The sequence below is a fragment of the Nicotiana tabacum genome, chromosome 1 (genome assembly GCF_000715075.1).
Source record: "Nicotiana tabacum cultivar K326 chromosome 1, ASM71507v2, whole genome shotgun sequence".
NCBI classification, from domain to species: domain Eukaryota; kingdom Viridiplantae; phylum Streptophyta; class Magnoliopsida; order Solanales; family Solanaceae; genus Nicotiana; species Nicotiana tabacum.
Window position 1 is genome coordinate 98,702,987 of NC_134080.1, and position 20,034 is coordinate 98,723,020.

Genomic DNA, 20,034 nt, shown 5'->3' on the forward strand with positions numbered 1-20,034 from the left:
GCTTCACCAGCTCGCGCAGTCCTTTCCCTAAGTATTTGCGGACGAGTGTCTGATCACTGGAGTGGAGGTCTTTCCACCAATTCAGCAGCCTTGGATGAATGTTGGTTACCATGCCAAATCTGGGGACTTCGTGCCTCATTTTCTGCAAAGCAGAGTGTTAGACCCTTACCCCGCCATACTCGACTATTTAAACCAATAATTAGCATAGCAAGCATTTAGTTCTCCAAATAAATGCATAGAACATGTAGGTGTCCGTTTGGGTTTCAGGGAAACCCGATGGACTTTGGACAAGGCTATCTTAATAAGTCATTCTGCGAACAACATAAATGACTTGGCTAGGTTTGACCATAATGCATGTACAATTAAACAGAGTAAGGTTCCTGTTGGGGTATTAGACCGGTACCCTTGAGCGGACAACTCAAGGGGGAAAGGTACGGAACCGTCGACTGCACCGCTGATCGACTTGTTTTACTGCAAATATGCCTTTGCCAAATTTAAAAGGGTGATAATATTGGAAGAGCGCAACCACTCATTATAAGCGTTGCTATGGAATTTGTTTGGCACGAGTGGAATATGATGTTGAAGATGCAGTTTACAAGAATGAAACAAATTGACATGTATTTCCACGTTCATAAGATAAATGATTACAGTAATTGCAGTAATCACAACAATATTGAAATAAAGCAGTAAAGGAAAGCAGTTAAAGGAAAGAAAAGACATGAAGAGCCAAGTCAGTTTCGTAGTGAAAGAATAAAAGACAATAAATAAAGCAGTTAATGAGATGGTAAAGTCACAAGCAACATGCAATGGTAAAAGCCTAAAGAAGTTCCCCAGCATAGTCGTCATGTTGTCGACGCCCCCTTTTTCTATACGTGGGTCGAAATCGGGTATACGACATTGGGAGGACAACTCTATTCCCTTTCGAGAATTGGGTCTGAGAAGTTGAAGAGTCACCACCTAATGATTATAGTGCATTAGGACACTTTTAAGAAAGGTTTGAGTTGGAAAACCAGAGTTCGAGTAAGGGCTAGAAATTATCTTGAGGGGAAGGTGTTAGGTATCCCTCAAGATCCACTAGCGTGGTCCCGGCCATGTTACAATTGTAACTTTACAAGTAAACAATCAAGGCTCAAATAAGGACTCGCATATAACATTGCAATTAGGTTGAAAACTTTTGAAGGCAAGTAGAGAGGGCAGAAATTTATGAAAAAAGATTTGAATAGTTTTACAAGAAGAGATGAAAGAAAATAAAGGAAAGGGGGTCCTAGGTTTATGATTAATATGGATCACTTCAATGCAATATCCAGCAATCACTCCTCAGAAGAGGGGTCGCACGTGATATTAACGCACTGGTCATCATATCCATATTCTACCCTTCCCACCTCGTTAAGGTATTAAAGCGCAGAATGGTATCGTTACTTATTGCATGCTATTACCCGCCTCAATCCTATCAGTCTCGGAGGCATTAAGACTACTAATCCTAAAGAGGAGGGAGTTGGGGCTTTTCAGAGTTAAAAAGGGTAAAAGTCTAAGGCGACAAACAAAAAAAACACATAAGCAGTTAGGGGAAAACAAATAGCAGTTAAAGGCTCAAACAAACCTCCTCACTTAAAGACAGATTGTTTAGCATGTCTTGCATGTACTGATTAGGTCTGAATTAAACGTAGAAAAAAATGCATGAGGTAGACTGATTTATTACATATTTCAGATAAGAAATCCGAATCAGACCTGCCTGCTGGTTGGAATTATCAAAGACTGATGCAATTATGGTTTTACACTAAAGCTTGCCTAGGTGAAACCTATAGGCATGATATCTAGCAATGCAGGAGAGAAATATACTAACTTTACAGAGGGAGACTTATTAATTGCAGGAACATGAGTTCTGCATATGTTCAAGCATTGCTATTTACCGATTTTAGACTTATAAGCGAGTTGAACGATTCTGATTTAGTTGATAGCTCCTATAGGCATGCTTTCTAGGAGTTATTGATTTTAAACGTTTATAAAAATGCAGAAGTCCTATAGACATGGTATCTAAAATATTGATTGTTATTTAAACCTATACGCATGTTTTCCTAATGATAGATGCATATGCAGAATTCAGGAAGCTCTATAGATATGTCCTCTATATGATAAGCTGAAATGTAGAAAACCTATAAGCATGGTCTCTATATGAGATGCAGAAGATATAGACATGATATCTATGTATGAAATGCAGAGACCTATAGACAGGATTTCTAGAATGCAAAGTGCAGAAGTTTATATATAGGATTTCTACATGAAAATGTAGAAGTGCAGAACCTAAAACAGGATTTCTGAAATGCATAACTTGCCATGATTTGCAGAAATAAGGACCTAATGAGCATGATATCTACCTTTATGCATACATGAGTGACCCTCCCCTTTTTCACTAAAACCTCATAAGTTATTACAAATTATTACAGCCCAAAATGAATAAAGAAAAGTAAAATAAAGTTACATCTGAAAGCTAAAAATCCCAGCCAAGGAGAGCCTAATTCAGACTTCTGTCTGAAGCATGAAGTAAACCAACTCCAAAGATCAAATTCCAAAGCCTTTCTTTGATTTGGGATGTGTCAAAGTTCCCCAAGAGCCTCAAAGGGACTCAGGGCAATGCTTACACCCCAAATATATTGCGGAATTAGATTATAATGCAGTGTGGAAATGCCAGCTCTCAAATGTCCAAGTTCAGGGGGAACTCAAGGTCCCAAAGCAAGGCTCAAAAGAGAGGGGCAGAACTTAAAATCTAAGAGTAGGTACAAGTGCAGGGGGAGGGGGAGTGATAAGTTGGTGGTCATGCCAAGCAACTTCAAGTACTGGCACACCCCTGACCAACTTGTCATTTCAAGTTGAGGAGTTAGGGCTTATTGAAAGCCAGGCTCAGGCCTAGGCGGCCATTTAAGAGGCTACCAGACCATGAGCCTTAACTCAGCATACATAGGGAGTAAGGGTAGGGGATTCATAACATAAATAGTAGACAAAGGAAAAGTGGGCAAAGGACATGATCAGTAATAAAACATACTGACACCCTTTACTTGGGGTTAAAATTCAGTTCATGGACAACAACTCATGTTGCCATGCCCTTAATCCCCATTTACAAACACATGTAGGGTAAAGGTATAGGGATCAAGCATTCGCAAGAAAATAAAGCAAACAACAACATATGAACATGTCAAACTTTGCAGGTAATAGGCATAGATGTAAAGGTTCTAAGTAAATATATTAGGATGATTGCTAGGAACTAAATCAAGACGTACCAGTAAAAAAGCAAGAGCAGAGCAAAGACAAAGTAGTAGCAGTATATTAGCCTTGACTTTCAGCCGGCTAATAATAAGCTGGAGCAGAGAACAACAGTAGAGAAAAGAGCAAGAGGGAATGCAGATTTTGAGAGTAGCAGTGTGTGTAAGAGTATGCAATTTGAAGTGTTGAAAAAGTATTGAATTGTCCGTGTCTTAAAAATGCGGAAGGGTAGTCCCTTTTATAGTGCAGAGAAACAAGTAAGAAAGGTAAGAAAATAACTTGCAATCAATCACATAGAATTTCCCTTCAGTTAAGGGATTTGATTTCAAACGGGTAGAAGGTAATTAAGGAAAGAATTTTGGTTAAGTAGCACAAAAGGGGTAAAAGGCTACTTAAGGACAGGGTCTTGACAGTACATGGTTGTAACATTTAAGGAAAGAAAATCAATTAACATCCAAGAAATCAGAAGTCAAAGATTTTGTATGAATGAACCAAGTCAGAAAGAGGAGAAAGATTTCAACTTAAGGAAAATTAGCAAACAATCAATTAAACATTTTTAACAGGAATTCTGAATCAATCACTAGCTTGAAAACCCTTTTGAAGAAAGATTCGTCACATATAAAAGCATACAGACACGGGAAAGAAAGATTGTCATGCTCTTGTGAAATCAGTAGAAAGAATCTAGTGTAAGAGAATTTAAAAGTCCAGAATTGTATGAAAACAAAGGGGTCCTAACTCAATTCAAAGACTCAAAAATTAGTCTGAAAGAGTCAAAAGTTCTCAAATAGAACCCCAGTTCAATCGCACGATCAAACCTCAACAGAACCCCCAAATTCTAGGGTTTCTACCTCGAGTCAAATACATAGATGAAGAGGCAAGTAGTCGAAGCAGGCTCAGAGATTTCTTTCAGAAACTCATGAGAAAACAAGAAAAAATAGTAGAAAGTTCAAAGCAAACAGAGTGAAGTAACTAATTCGAAGTATAATGAGAGTAGAAGAAACAGTAGAGGAAAACATGCTTAAGCAGGTCTTTTCAGAAGAAATTTGAAACAAGGTAAAGTAGAAGAGAAAACAGTAAGCACTTAAGAACATGGTAGAAGGGTACAGTAGGCGAAGCATATCAGAATACGTATGATATTCTTTTGCGAAAAGTATGCAACGACAAATCAAAGTAGGGAAAAATCCGTATGATATTCTTGAGAAAGATTGCACCGTACTCCCTTAGAATCAAAATTCTCACGTTGCTAAGTGGTATTGTATGAATTTTGTTTAAGAAAAATCACGTTGCTAACTAGATTAGATACAAGCATTTCTCAAGCAAATCATGTTGCTATGTAGACTAAACATCATTCTTTATGATTTTGAGAAGTCTCTTAGCTTTGGGTGTGGGCCCCACTTAAGTGGTGACATAGCCACCAAAAATATTTTAAATGTGATACTTTTCACATAACTTAAGAGTCACTTAATTAGGCATTAGTTTGCTGCCATATTGGGGATGGTTTCCCCCTTAAACATTATCCACAAATTCAATTACCAGTTAATATCCCATTTAAAAATCCATAATTAACAAATTATCCACATAATTAAGAATTATCGCAAATTACTTAAAATACTACTTACTTTTAGCATACTTTATACACCTTACTATCATGGTCATGTGATATATTACTAGTCCATAAATACGTGGTATTATAGTTTTGTGATGACACGGCTAGTTGTCTCATGAGTTACCGCTCTGTTTTCCCTTATTTTAGCTTCTTTATGCTTCATTATCTGTGTTTATGTGATGGGGTTGATTAGTTCAGGTTCGGAGAGGATTTGGTAAGAAATGAGACACTTAGTCTCTTTTAAGAAGGCTTAAGTTAGAAAAGTCAACCTGATGTTGACTTATGCGTTAGAAGGCTCGAAAGTGAGTTTCGATGGTTCGGTTAGCTTCGGGAGGTGATTTGTGACTTAGGAGCGCGATCGGAATGGGTTTTGGAGTTGTAGAGAAAATTTAGGCTTAAATTAGCGAAGTTGATATTTTGGCGGTTCCGGTTGATAAGCGAGATTTTGATATAGGGGTCGGAATGGAATTCCGAGAGTGACAGTAGCTTCATTGTGTCATTTGGGATGTGTGTGCAAAATTTTAGGTCATTCGGACGAGATTTGATAGACTTTTTGATCGAAAGCATAATTTAAGAGTTCTTGGAGTTCTTAGGCTCGAATCCTTTGTTAAATTGGTGATTGATGTTGTTGTGAGCATTCTGAAGTTTTGAACAAGTTTGAACATTGTCATGGGATGTGTTGGTACAATTGGTTTGAAGTTTCGGGAGTTCTGGGTAGGTTCTGGGATGTTTTAGGTCGAAAATCATTGCTATAGCAGGTCCAGAAGGGTTGCAGGCCTCGGAACTCACCAGTGCGGTCCGCACAAAAAGAAGTGCAGCCGCGGTAGAGGAAAACATGCTTAAGCAGGTCTTTTTAGAAGAAATTTGAAACAAGGTAAAGTAGAAGAGAAAACAGTAAGCACTTAAGAACATGGTAGAAGGGTACAGTAGGCGAAGCATATCAGAATATAGTAGAACATATAGAAAAAGCATTTGAGACCATAGTATAGAAAACACAGTAGAAGAAAGGACGGAAACATAAGAACACAGTAGGAAAACATGCGCGATAAAAGGGAAACATAAGAACACAGTAAAAGAACATGCGTGGTAAAAAAAAACCTAAGAACATAGTAGAGACAACTACACACAAAGAAAAGGAAAAGAAAAGTCAGAGAAACATTTTAAGCATTTTCAGAAAACCCTAAATCGAAAAGAAGTGATTTTGAAAGTAATTTTTGAAAGAAAAGTTGGGGAAATAATTTGAACACTCAAGTAGAGCATAGATACACAACAAATCTAAAAGAAAATCGAAGAAAACCTCGGAGGGTTAGGGTTTCAGAAGAACCCTAGAAAAAGCTTTGAAAAGGTCACCGATCTGAGTCGGAGATGTCAGAACCAGGCTCAAAACACCATGATATGCCAGAGCAAGGCCGACGATGACTCTGGAACCTTGAATCGGCAGAGATCTGGGTGAAAACCTTTGAAGTCTGGCCTCGATTCCTCAGGTATCAAGCGTGTAAGATCAAAGAGAGGTGAGTATAAGGTTTCCATGGCCTGAGAAGCCATGGATTCCGATGGGTTTTGAGGTGAGGATGATGGGAGGCGGCTAGGGTTAGGGGAAGGTTCGAGAGAGTTTGAGAGATGAGAGTATCCAAAGGCGGCTATTAGAATGAAATGGGGGGATTAGGGTAGGGTTAGGTGAATTAAAATGGTAAGGGAGGATCATGACCGTTGATCAAAACGATCAACGACCTGGATTAAAAGAAAGGTCGGGCAGGTTAGTGAATGGGTTAAGGGGGTTGGGTTAAAATGAAATTGGGCCGGTCCAATTGGGTGTTAAGATTGGGTTAATTTGAGGGATAAAATTGAAATGTAAATAGGTTGTAATTGAAATGAAATGAGGCTAAATGTTAAATAGCCAGTTTTTCCTTTTTATTTTATAAAAATAATAAAAATGATTTTAAAAGCAAATTAAAAGTACTGACCCAATTAATAATATATAAATATTAATTTAAAATATTGGGACCAATTTTACAATTATAAAATGCTATTAAATCTTAAAGTAGGCTAAAATTGCAATTATATGCAATTTAACTTAAAAAATACCAAATAAATTTGTAAAAATATTCCAAAATCACCTTAATTATATTTTGGTATAAATATAGGAATAAAATAAATTATTCACCAAAATTGATGATTTTGAGAATAATTATGGATTTTTTACTACTAAAATAGACAATAAATTTATTTTAAAAATCTTTAAGAATTAGGAAAAATACCAAAACTCTTGGGGCACGCTTATATATGTATGTACATGCTATTTTGAAAGTATTTGTATAGAAATACATAGGGAAAAATTGGGTATCAACACCGAGTCTATGAGTCATCGTGTTAGAGTTTTGCTATAGACTTATAGGTAGGCCGGTGCCCTGTCCTGTTTGACGCCTAATACTCTTAGAGGCTTTGCATACAGAGGTTAATTTTGTACAGTATGTCAGAGGCCTTGACGGCCTATATGTATTCATATTTTAAGAATGATGGTTAATTGATACAGAGTTGTGGCCCACTCATAGTTATACATTACGAGTTGTGGCCATGTTGGCCCATGATAGTTACAAAAAAAAGAGTTACATAGTGGTTCTCTTGGTCCAGTACGGCAACGGATGCCAGCTACGCCTCCCCAGTTTTGGGGCGTGACAAAGTGGTATCAGAGCAGGTCGTGTCTTAGGGAGTCTACAAATTCGTGCCTAGTAGAGTCTCACTTATGGGTGTTGTGTGCGCCACATTTATAATTGTGAGGCTATAGGGAATTTAGGAAATGTTACCCAACTTTTGTTTCCAAATTGTGCCATAAATCTAAGTCGTAAGAAGTTAGCATGATGCTTCCACCGGATTTTGTATGCACCAGAGGTGCAGGTATTGTAGTAGAGCTTTAAGGAGTGGATCTAATTTTCACCTATGTGGAAATGAGGTTATGAAAGCGACAGAAGATGTGATGCGAAATTGAAATGTAAGTAAGGTAAAGGTGAAGAAGATACGAGATACTCAAGTACAAAAGGTTGTGAATAGTTGAGACTTCAGATATAATTTAGGTTTTAGTTTGTTTTACAGAGGAGACCCTAATGAAAAATTTTATAAATCTCTAAGAGTTAACATTCGAGGGCGAATGTTTTAAAGGGGGGAAGGATGTTACATCCCGCACTTTAATATTAGGATAAGTCGTATAATCCATATGAGCTTGAAGGGATTAAGACCATTCATGAGATTATAGAGGATTTGTGACTATGTTATTGTAAGACCCCCTAAGTTTAACAACATTGATATTGTTATATTCATTTGATATGATATTTTGAGTGGAACATTTTTGTAAAAAACTTTGAAAAATATGATTTTATATAGTTATTAATATTACTACTTTCGAATATGATTTAAATTATACACATAATATGAGAAAGTTTATGAGATTTTCTTTATCGTAAAGATAAAAATTCTTTACGCAAAAAAAGAAGGATATCTTTTTTACCATTTTAAGAATTAAGTGTATGAAAATTTGTACTCTTTATATGAGATTAGGAAAATTAAAAGTTAAGAAAATATATGTATTTTTACATGAATGTTTTAATAAAATAATAGTGTATGTATTAATTTTATATGGTACCATGATTTATTAATATTTTAGTACTTTAATAGCAGTACTTTAGGATGAGGACAAGACTATTTTTGAGGTTATAAGTGCTTATGATATTTATAACAAGTGATAAGTAAAGTCGTGAAAGTGAGAGGGTAAACGAGTTGAAAAAAATGAGGTTGGTCGAAGTTTGATATTTGGAGATTAAATACCCCGTATTTATGGACTAGTAATATACCACATGATCATGATAGTAAGGTGTATAAAGTATGTTAAAAGTAAGTAGTATTTTAAGTAATTTGAGATAATTCTTAATTATGTGGATAATTGGTTAATTATAATTTTTTAAGTGGGAGACTAACTTGTAACTGAATTTGTGGATAATGTTTAAGGGGGACACCATCCCCAACGTGGAAGCAAACTAATGCCTAATTAAGTCACTTTTAATTCATGTGAAAGGTGTCACATTTAGAAGATTCTTGGGGGCTAAGTCACCACTTATGTGGGGACCACACCCAAAGCTAAAAGACTTCTCAAAATCATAAAGAATGATGCTTAGTCTACATAGCAACATGATTTGCTTTAGAAATGCTTGTATCTAATCTAGTTAGCAACGTGATTTTTCTTGAACAAAATTCATACAAGACTACTTAGAAATGTGAGAATTTCGATTCTAAGGGAATACGATGCAATCTTTCTCAAGAATATCACACGGATTTTTCCCTATTTTGATCCGTCGTTACGTGCTTTTCCCAATAGATGTGTGTTAGAGGGATTGTCAAGAGAATTGGCTCAGGTATGTTAAGGCTAACCCTTTCTTTCTTTTGGCATGATCCAAGTAACGACACGTAAACGTAATGCTATTCCATAAGTGGTTCTACTCTTAGCAGTTAAGGATGTCTATGTTAATCATTCCTGTAAAATGATATTCAAACATGTCTAAGTATGTTCCTAAGTCTCTATTGAGGTATTTGATAAAGATGTTAATGTTATTATATAGTGATACATGCATCTTCATTTACCACCGTGCTACGGCCAGTTGGGTAGTATGCATATTCATTTACCACTGTGCTACGGCCGGTTGGCAAGACATGCATCTTCATTTACCACCGAGCTACGGTAGGTCGGGCAGTCATGCATTTACCACTGAGCTACTTCCAGTCAAGAAGTTATCACCGGTTGGGCAGTTATGTATTATTATTTACCACCGGTTGGGCAGTCATACATTTACCACCGTGGGATGCCCGGTCGGGCAGTTACCACTGATCAGATGGGCCGTTATGCATCATACGATACGGATAATAGTCTCAAAGAGAAGCATTATATATATAAGTATATCAAGTAAGCATTTAGAGAGACTCAGGTTGATTCTTATATCTCCTTAATTATTGTTGACTTATTGTATGTTTCAGTTCCGCCTTATATACTCGGTATATTATTCGTACTGACGTCCTTTTGTTGAGGACGCTATATTCATGCCCGCAGGTATAGATAATTAGTTTGGCGAACCCTCATAGTAGACGAGGTTAGCATTCAGCGAAGGATCAGTAAGACTCCACCTCATTCAGAGTGCAGCCGAGTATATGAGTCATTGTATCAGAGTTTTACTATAGATTTATGGGTAGGCTGGTTCCCTATCCTATTTGATGTCTTATACTCTTAGATGATTTGTAGACAGAGGTTCATTTTGTACAGTATGTCAGAGGCCTTGACAGCCCATATGTATTCATATTTTAAGAACGATGGTTCATTGATACAGAATTGTGGCCCACTTATAGTTATACATTACGAGTAGTGGTCATGTTGGCCCATGATAGTTACAACAAAAAGAGTAACATAGTGGTTCTCTCAGGCTAGTACGGCACCGGGTGCCAGCCACACCTCCCCATGTTTGGGGTCTGACAAAGTGGTATCAGAGCAGGTCATGTCCTAGGGAGTCTACAAAGCCGTGTCTAGTAGAGTCTCACTTATTGGTGTGGTGCACGCCACATTTATAATTGTGAGGCTATAGGGCATTTAGGAAAAGTTACCCATCTTTTATTTTCAAATCGTGCCATAGATCTAAGTCGTAAGGAGTTAGTACGATGCTTCAACCGGATTTTGTATGCACCTAAGGTGCAGGTATCGTAGTAGAGCTTTAAGGAGTGGATCTAATTTCCACCTATGTGGAAGGGAGGTTATGAAAGCAACAGCAAGATACGATACAAGATTGAAAGGTAAGTACAGTAAAGTTGAAGAAGATATGAGATACTCAAGTACAAAAGGTTGTGATTAGACAAGAATTCAGATATAGTTTAGGTTGTTTAGTTTACAAAGGAGACCCTAGAGAAAATTTTTGTAAATCTCTAAGAGTTAACATTCGAGGACGAATGTTTTAAAGGGGGGAAGGATGTTACATCCTGTACTTTAATATTAGGATGAGTCATATAATCCATATGAGCTTGAAGGAATTAAGACCATTCATGAGATTATAGAGGATTTGTGACTATGTTAATGTATTACCCCCTAAGTTTAACAATCTTGATACCATTATATTCATTTGATATGGTATTTTGAATGGAACAGTTTTGTAAAAAAGTTTGAAAAATATGATTTTATATAGTTATTAATATTACTACTTTCGAATATGATTTAAATTATACACATAATATGATAAAGTTTATGAGATTTTCTTTATTGTAAAGATAGAAATTCTTTTTTATACAAGAAAGGAAAGTTATCTTTTTACCATTTTAAGAATTAAGCGTATGAAAATTTGTACTCTTTATATGAGATTAGGAAAATTAAAAGTTAAGAAAATATATGTATTTTTACATGAATGTTTTAATGAAATAATAGTGTATGTATTAATTTTATATGGTACCATGATTTATTAATATTTTAGTACTTTAATAATAGTACTTTAGGATGAGGACAAGACTATTTTTTAGGTTATAAGTGCTTATGATATTTATAACAAGTGATAAGTAAAGTCGTGAAGGTGAGAGGGTAAACGAGTTAAAGAAAATGAGGTTGGTCGAAGTTTGATATTTGGAGATTAAATACGGTTCAAGCTATAATACCCCGTATTTATGGACTAGTAATATACCACATGATCATGATAGTAAGGTGTATAAAGTATGTTAAAAGTAAGTAGTATTTTAAGTAATTTGAGATAATTCTTAATTATGTGGATAATTGGTTAATTATAATTTTTTAACTGGTGCCTTATTTGGTCTGTCACGATCCTAACCCCGAACCCGGTCGTGATGACGCTTCTCGTGAAGACAAGACCAGCCAACTAAACCCAATTCACTTGTTAAAGCAGTTAAACAACATAAAAGCAGTCTAAAACATGATTTAATGATAATAAGTAGCGGAAATACAACCCGACACAGCCGTAACCGGGGTGTCACAAGTCACGAGCATCTAACAACACTAAGTCTTCTAATGTAACTACAGAGTTTTAAATACTGAACTAAGAACATAAAGGAAAGAGATAGGGAGGAGCTCCAGGCTGCGAACGCCAACAGCTACCTAATGACTCCTCGAAGATCCGCCTGAAGCTGGGATGAATCAGCACTCGGGAGCGGAGCCAGCTACACCTGAATCTGCACACGGGGGTGCAGGGAGTAAAGTGAGTACTCCAACTCAGTGAGTAACAAATATAAATAACGAATGAAAGTAAGAACACACGTAAGGCACAAGGCATTCTATAATGAAGCAGTAAAATCACTTAAAATCAGTAAAACCAGTAAAAATCAAGTGAAATCCTCTTTCAATCAATAAACAGGTAATTGACAGAAATTAAGATAAAGTAAACAAATATAAGTTCGCCCCTCAGGCATAGTATCAACAAATCCGCCCCTTGAACTCCCCTCGCAATCGCGAAGGGAAAATTTCTGCAACATCTGAACCTGCAATTTCTGCAATCTTCTCAACTTCAAAATGATCCGAATGACCACTCGAAACTCACCTGAGGCCCCCGGGACCTCAACCAAAGGCACAAACATATCTTAAAACCTTATTCAAACTTGTACCAATCTTCAAAACACCTCAAACAACATCAAATCACCCAAAACACATCGGATTCAAGCCTAAGTTTCTAAAATCTTCCGAAATACGCTTTTGATCAAAAACTCAACCAAACCACGTCTGAATGACCTAAAATTATACACACACATCCCAAATGACACAACAAAGCTATTGCAACTCTCGGAATTTCATTCCGACTCCTATATCAAAATCTCGCCTATCAACCGGAAATCGCCAAAATCTCAACTTCTCCAATTCAAGCCTAAATCTACTCCGAACCTCTAAAACCCATTCCGGTCATGCTCCTAAGTCATAAATCACCTCCCGAAGCTAACCGAACCATCAGAACTCACATCCGAGACCTCTAATATGTAAGTCAACATCCAGTTGACTTTTCCAACTTAAACTTCCTTAAAAGAGACTAAGTGTCTCAAACATTACCAAAATCATTCCGGATTCGATCCGACCAACCCGATACCATAAAACACGAATAACGAAGAATAAAGAAGCAGAAATGGGGGAAGTGGAGCGGTAACTCAGGAGACGACTGGCCGGGTCGTCACATCCTCCCCAACTTAAACAAATGTTTCGTCCTCGAACGAGTCAAGAAACATACCTGAAGCCTCAAACAAGTGAGGATATCTGCTCCGCATCTCCCGCTCGATATCCCAGGTAGCCTCTTCCACGGGCCGACCTCTCCACTGCACTTTCACTGAAGCTATATCCTTTGATCTCAACTTTCGAACCTGACGACCCAAAATAGCTACTGGCTCCACATCATAGGTCAAATCATCATCCAACTGAACCATGCTGAAATCCAGAACATGGGACGGATCTCCATATACTTTTGGAGCATAGAAATGTGGAATACTGGATGCACACTCGACAAGTTGGGTGGCAAAGCAAGCTCATACGCCACATCCCTATTCCTCCAAAGCACCTCAAAAGGCCCAATGAACCGAGGACTCAATTTCCCTTTTTTCCCAAACCTCATAACACCCTTCATGGGTGAAACCTTCAATAGAACCTTCTCGCCAACCATGTAGGACACATCTCGAACCTTCCTGTCAGCATAACTCTTTTGCCTTGATTGCGTTGTACGAAGCCTCTCCCGAATCACCTTTACCTTCTCCAAAGCATCCTACACCAAATCTGTCCCCAATAGCCTAGCCTCACCGGGCTCGAACCAATAAACTAGAGATCTACACTGTCTCCCATACAAAGCCTCATATGGAGCCATCTGAATACTTGACCGGTAGCTGTTGTTATAAGCAAACTCTGCAAGCGGTAGAAACTCATCCCATTATCCTCTAAAATTAATGACACAAGCACGCAACATGTCCTCCAATATCTAAATAGAATGCTCGGACTGCCCGTCTGTCTGAGGATGAAAAGTTGTGCTCAACTCAACCTGAGTACCCAACTCTCTCTACACGGCCCTCCAAAATTGCGAAGTAAACTGAGTACCTCTATCTGAAATGATGGAAACTGGGACACCATGCAAGCGAACAATCTCTCGGATGTAGATCCCTGCAACCGCTCTGAAGAATAGGTAGTACACACAGGAATGAAGTACGCGGACTTGGTCAGCCGATCCACAATCACCCAAATCGCATCGAACTTTTTCAAAGTCCATGGAAGTCCAACAACAAAGTCTATAGTGATCCTTTCCCACTTCCACTCAGGAATATTCATCTGCTGTAGCAAACCACCCGATCTCTGATGCTCATATTTCACCTGCTGACAATTGAGACACCGAGCTACAAATCCCACAATATCTTTCTTCATTCTTCTCCACCAATAGTGTTGCATCAAATCCTGATACATCTTCGCGACACTCGGATGAATGGAATACCGCGAGCTATGGGCCTCATCCAGAATCAACTCTCGAAGCCCATCAACATTGGATACACAAATCCGGTCCCTGCATCCTTAACACCCCATCATCACCAATGGTCACATCTCTAGCATCATCATGTTGAACTCTGTCCCTAAGGACTAGCAAATACGGATCATCATACTGGCTCTATTTGATGCGATCATATAAGGAAGACCAAGAAACCACACAAGCCAATACCCAACTGGGCTCCGAAATATCCAACCTTACGAACCGATTGGCCAAGGCCTGAACATCAACCGCAAGAGGTCTCTCCCCAACTGGAATAAATGCCAAACTCCCCATACTCACTGCCTTTCACCTCAAAGCATCGGCCACCACATTGGCCTTTCTCGGATGGTACAATATAGTGATATCATAATCCTTAAGCAACTCCAACCATCTCCCCTGCCTCAAATTAAGATCCTTTTGCTTGAACAAATGCTGAAGACTATGATGATCAGTGAACACCTCACAAGATACGCCATACAAGTAATGCCTCCAAATCTTCAATGCGTGAACTATGGCAGCCAACTCCAAATCATGAACGGGGTAGTTCTTCTCATGGGGCTTCAACTGAAGAGAAGCATAAGTAATAACTCTACCCTCCTGCATCAATACACAACCAATCCCAACTCTCAAAGCATCACAATACACAGTATATGAACCTGAAGCTGATGGCAAACCCAACACTAGAGTTGTGGTCAAAGCTGTCTTGAGCTTTTGAAAGCTCTCCTCACACTCGTCCAACCATACAAATGAAGCATCCTTCTGAGTCAACTCGGTCAAGGGCGATGCAATAGATGAGAATCCCTGAACAAACCAGCGATAATAGCCTGCCAAACCAAGAAAGATACAAATCTCTGTGGCTGAGGACGATCTGGGCCAACTCTGAACTGCCTCTATCTTCTTTGGATCAACCCGAATACCCTCGCTAGACACCACGTGCCCAAAGAAAGCCACTGAACTGAGCCAAAACTCACACTTGGAGAATTTTGCATAAAGTTTCTCCTCCCTCAATCTCTGCAACACAACTCTCAAATGCCCCGCGTGTTCCTCCTAACTATGCGAATACACCAGAATATCATCAATGAAGACAATCACGAACGAATCAAGATAAGGCCGGAACACGCTGTTCATCAAATGCATGAATGCTGCTGGGGCATTGGTCAGCCCAAAAGACATCACCAAGAACTCATAATGACCATATCGGGTCCTGAAAGTTGTCTTAAGAATATCCGAGTCCTTGATCTTCAACTGGTGATAACCTGAACGGAGATCAATCTTGGAGAACACTCTCGCTCCCTGAAGCTGGTCGAATAAATCATCAATGCGAGGCAAATGATACTTGTTCTTAATTGTTACCTTGTTCAATTGCCTATAATCAATGCACATTCCCATTGTTCCATCCTTCTTCTTCACAAATATAACCAGTGCACCCGAAGGTGATACACTAGGCCGAATAAACCCCTTATCAAGGAGTTCCTGAAGCTACTCCTTCAATTCCTTCAACTCCGTTGGTGCCACACGATACGGCGGAATAGAAATAGGCTGAGTGCCCGATACCAGGTCAATACCAAAATTAATATCCCTATCCAGTGGCATGCCCAACAGGTCTACAGGAAACACAATGGGAAAATCCCTCACAACTGGAACAGAATCAATACTAAGAGTCTCAACTCCGACATCCCTCACAAATGCTAGATATGAAAGACAACCCTTCCTAACCATATGCTGGGCCTTCAAGAAAGAGATCACTCTACTAGGAACATAATCAGTCACACCTCGCCACTCAATCTGTGGAACACCCGGCATAGCCAAAGTGACTGTCTTAGCATGATAGTCCAGAATAGCATGACACGGAGATAGCCAATCCATGCCCAAAATGACATTAAAAATCACCATGCTCAATAATAACAGATCCACTTGGGTCTCCAGACCCCCAATAGTCACCACACATGACCGGTACACACGGTCGACAACAACAGTATCGCCCACCGGGGTAGATACATGAACAGGTAAAGCAAGAAACTCACGGGGCGTACCCAAATAATGAGCAAAGTATGATGACACATAAGAAAAGGTGGAACCGGGATCAAATAATACAGAGGCATCTCTGTGGCAGACTGAAACAATACCTGTAATGACAGCATCTAAAGCAATAGCATCAGGTCTGCCTAGAAGTGCATAGAAACGGGCATGACTGCCCCTGATCGACCTCCCCCTCTAGGGCGACCCTTGGCTGACTGACCTCCACCCCTAGCCGGCTGGGCGGGTGGTGAAGAAGCAACGGGCGCTGAAGCTGATGACTGACCTCTCTGTTGAGATGAACTAGCAAAACGACAAGGAAACTGCCTCCACATATGACCCATCTCGCCACACTCATAACAACTCACAGGTGCTGGAGAAGGGGACTAAAGGGAACCCCTCGCACCGGAGTGGCTAGCAGATGTACTCGGTATAGAAGAACCCTGAACCGATGGAGCACGGGTCGAACTCTGAGTTGGAAGGGCGCTGAGTGATGACTGGCCCTACTGAGATCCATGATAACCATGACCTAAAGATGCCCCACGATAGCCTGGGCGAGCTGGCTGAGCAGACCTGAATGAATGGCCTCTACCGTGCTGAAACTGACCCCTCGAAGGAGCACCACTATAATTGCCAAACCCTCGATGCCTCTTGGCCTCCCTCTCCTCTCGCTCCTAGCGACGAACAGACTCAATCTCATGGGCGATATCCACAACCTCCTCGAAAGTAGCACCAGATACCCTCTCCTTAGTCATAAGAATACGGAGCTGATAAGTAAGACCATCAACAAACCTCCTGATCCTCTCTCGATCTGTCGGAACCAACCAGATAGCATGACGAGACAACTCAAAAAACCTCAACTCATACTGCGACATGGTCATCTCCCCCTGTCGCAACCACTCAAATCGCCTACGTAGCTCCTCTTTGCGGGACTGCAACACATACTTCTCCACGAAGAGAACGGAGAACTGCTGCCAGGAATGGGGTGCTGCACCAACAGGCCTACACCTCTCAAAATCTTCCCACCAAGTGAAAGCAGCTCCTGAAAACTAATAAGTAGTGAAAGCGACCTCGCTAGTCTCCAGAATACCTGTTGTACAAAGCATCCTCTGACACTTGTCTAGAAAACCCTGGGCATCCTCGCCCTCTACACCACTGAAGGTCGGAGGCTGCAATCTACCAAACCTCTTCAACCTACGCTGCTCATCCTCTGGCATGACAGAAACTACATAGTCTTGAGCAGCTGCAACCGGCTGGGCTGGATGCACCCCCGACGTCTGAAGTCGCTACACAACCTGCTCAGGTGTGCGAGCAGCGGGAGTCTAATTGCCTCCCCCGGCCTGAGAAGTAGCTGCGGCTGTAGTGGCTGTAACCGCCTGAGCTAGGCTAGTGCAAACTGATAAGATCTGAGCCAAGGCCTCCTGAAGTCCCGGAATCATGATGGGCACAACGGGTTCTTGAGTTGGTGCTGCAGGAGTGTCCATAACTGGGACCTGATCCTGAACTGGGGCAGCTGGTGGATCTACAGGTGCTGCCCTCGCTGCTCTGCCTCTACCACGACCACGATCGCTGGTGCCCACAGTTGGTGGTACTAGGGTTTGTCCACCCCGTCCGGTAGCGCGTGTCCTCACCATCTGTGAGAGAATAGAATCAGAAGTTTAGTACTCGGATCAACAGCTCACACGACAAGAATTTCAAGAATATGAAGTTTTTCCTAAAGGTTCTGCAGCCTCTCGAGGAAAAATACAGACGTCTCTATACCGATCCGCGAGACTCTACTAAACCTGCTCATAACTCGTAAGACCTATGTAACCTTGGCTCTGATACCAACTTGTCTTGACCCTAACCCCGAACCCGGTCATGATGATGCCTCTCGTAAATACAAGGCCAGCCAACTAAATCCAATCACTTGTTAAAGTAGTTAAACAACATAAAAGCAGTCTAAAACATGATTTAATGATAATAGGTAGAGGAAATACAACCCAACACAGCCCTAACCGGGGTGTCACAAGTCACGACCATCTAACAACACTAAGTCCTCAAATGTAACTATAGATTTTTAAATACTGAACTAAGAACATAAAGGAAAGAGATAGGGAAGAGCTCCAGGATGCGAACACCAACAGCTACCTAATGACTCCTCGAAGATCCGCCTGAAGCTGGGATGAATCAGCACTCGAGAGCGGAACTAACTACGACTGAATCTGCATACGGGGTTGCAGGGAGTAAAGTGAGTACTCCAACTCAGTAAGTAACAAATATAAATAACGACCGAAAGTAAGAACACACGTAAGGCACAAGGCATTCTATAATGAAGCAGTAAAATCACTTAAAATCAGTAAAACTAGTAAAAATCAAGTGAAATCCTCTTTCAACCAGTAAACAGGTAATTGACAGATAATTAAGATAAAGTAAACAAATAGAAGTTCTCCCCTCAGGCACAATATCAACAAATCCGCCCCTCGGGCAATATCTCAGATCAGTACTAGCCTCTCGGGCTCAATCTCACATCACAATGGGTACCCGCGCTCACTGGGGGTGTGTAGACCCCTAGAGGGGCCGTAATAACAAGTCATCTCGTGGCATCAAATCTAGGCCCTCGGCCTCAAATCAGTATCAATGTTTCCTCTCAACTAGGCCCTCAGCCTTACTCAGTCAAAATAATCACAAGCCCCTCGGGCAATAGTAAAACAGTGTTTCTTAGCCCAAACATCATTTAAAATATCATTTAAGTCTTAAAACTGAGTAAACATGGTTGAGTATGAAAACAGTGGAAAATAACATGACTGAGTTCAAGTATAAAGTCAAAATAGTGAGGAAATATCAATAGAAAGCCCCGAAGGGTTCAAATAGTTGGCACTAGGCCCAAATATGGCATTCAGCCCAAGTAATGATGATAGCAAATAGTTTCCATTCAAATACGCGGTAAAATCATCAATCGGGACGGACCAAGTCACAATACCCAATAGTGCACGACCCTACGCTCGTCATCAAGCGTGTGTCTCACCTCAATATAGCACTACGATGTGCAAATCCGGGGTTTCAAACCCTCAGAACATCATTTACAATCATTACTCACCTTAAACCAGCTAAATCTCTAGCTCGTGACGCCTTTGCCCCTCGAATCGGCCTCCACGCGCGCCGAATCTATCCGAAATCAAAATGAAGACATCAAAGTATGCTAAGGGAACAAAGCCCAAGTGAAAACAATCAATAAAGGGCACAAATCCCGAAATTACCAAAACCGGTACCCCCGAGCCCACTTCTCGAAACTCAAACATTTTTACATCAATAGATTCCTTATCTCCCCACGAGTTCATACATGTCAAAAGTTCTCAAATCCGACCCTAAATGGTCCTCCAAATCCCAAATCAAAAGTCCAATTTCTCAAGCCCTGGTTCTTCAATTTTAGGCTTATCTTTCATGATTTTCTAAGTGGAATTCACATAATAATTAAGTTTGTAGTCCAAGAATCTTACCTCCCAACGATTCCCCTTGAATCCCTCTTCAATCTCCTTCAGAAATCTCCCAAAATGGCCAACTACGGAGGAAACAAACCCAATCCTCGCGGACAAGATGAGTTTAAAAACATTTTTGCCCAGGCATAATTTCCTTCATCGCGATCGCAGAACATCCCTCGCGATC